A 1,268-nucleotide genomic window follows, 5' to 3' on the forward strand; every position below is an offset into this window, starting at 1 on the left:
CTTTCACCTACTCCGGGTGGGCTCGCGCCGGTTCCCTTTGGCCACCACGCATCCCTCTCCGCGCCATCCGGGGGAACCAAGGGCGGTACCAAAACCTCCGGGCGAGACCGGCCTTGCACAAGTGAACGTTCCTTCTGAGCCAACTTTTCCCTCACATCTTTGCTTTTTAAAGACTTTATCTCTCTGTTTCCCAGCTGAGTGAGTTGACTCTATCCTATCCGCCCCGCTCCACACGGGTTAATTAATGTTCTCCTTCATCCCGGCTACCAGACTTTCTGAAACGTTTGAGTAGGTGGCCGAATGGGTGGAACGGGTTTGAGCGGCGTAGGGAGCAGCCCGGCGCGGCGGGGCGGGGCCGGAAGTCTAGTGGGCGGAGCGAGGAAGACGGCGCGAGGAGATTGGCTGAGCCGCTCTCGCAGTCGGCTGCGCAGACCAGGGGCAGAGGCCTAGGCGGCTGGGTCTGCGAGGGTACCAGGCCCGGTGGGGTGGCCGGGGGTGGGGGTGGGGGGGAAGGTTGGCCTGCGAGGTCTTTGGTGAGTGTCCTAGAGCAGGGATGCCTCTGGGGTTCCCGATGCAGCCCCTGGATGAAGCCACAGTATTTTCCTTATATGATTGGGCCCCATTGCTGGCGGTGCCGCTGGCCCGGAGCCTGAGAGGATTATGAAAACGTGTGTCCGGCGGAGTGGGGCCAGGGAACCCGGGGCGGGGAGATACGAGGCAGCTGGTTAGGCTAGAAATGAGGGAAGTTCGGGAGGCCTCTGCCGCTGTAACTGTGAGCCCTGGTCGATGATGACTTGACCACTGCGCAATCTGAGTTCTGGGAACCAGGTGATGGAGTGTGTGCTGAGGAAGGACTGAGACCGGGCGAGCAGGAGGCGACCCGGGCGAGCGGAGATGCGGTAGATCCGCAGCGCCAGGGCTCGGAGGCCAGCCAGGCTGCCTGGGGCTTGGTTTACTTGTGTGTGGGAGGGGGTGGTGGGAGGCACTGAGGTTTTTTGGAGCCGCCAGGAAATGCCTGCTCTGGAATCCTGCTTTCCAAACGCTTTCGTGGCCCTCTCACATTGTATTTGTTTGGTTTTTATCCAATGTTTTTATTATGAAAAATTTCGAACATATTATGGAAAGATTTATATACAGTGAACACCTGTATATTCAACACCTGTATTCTACAGTTGTCAACAGTTTGTTTTACTTGCTGAATGACATCCATACATCTGTTCTTCCATCAAGCCATCTTATTTTTACTATGCAGACCTTGGTTCAGTTTA

The 1,268-nt window shown here is 56.7% G+C and overlaps 2 non-coding genes across 2 annotated transcripts; both read left to right on the forward strand.

Annotated features, from left to right (window-relative positions):
• Window positions 1-557: 557 nt before the first annotated feature.
• On the forward strand, window positions 558-703 carry LOC116149822 (small Cajal body-specific RNA 17). Its single transcript, XR_004133427.1, has one exon. It is a non-coding gene; the product is annotated as a small Cajal body-specific RNA 17 (non-coding RNA).
• A 77-nt stretch (window positions 704-780) lies between these two features.
• LOC116149821 (small Cajal body-specific RNA 18) lies at window positions 781-863 on the forward strand. The gene has a single exon (XR_004133426.1). It is a non-coding gene; the product is annotated as a small Cajal body-specific RNA 18 (non-coding RNA).
• Window positions 864-1,268: the final 405 nt, after the last annotated feature.

The sequence above is a fragment of the Camelus dromedarius genome, chromosome 28 (assembly GCF_036321535.1).
Source record: "Camelus dromedarius isolate mCamDro1 chromosome 28, mCamDro1.pat, whole genome shotgun sequence".
NCBI classification, from domain to species: Eukaryota; Metazoa; Chordata; class Mammalia; order Artiodactyla; family Camelidae; genus Camelus; species Camelus dromedarius.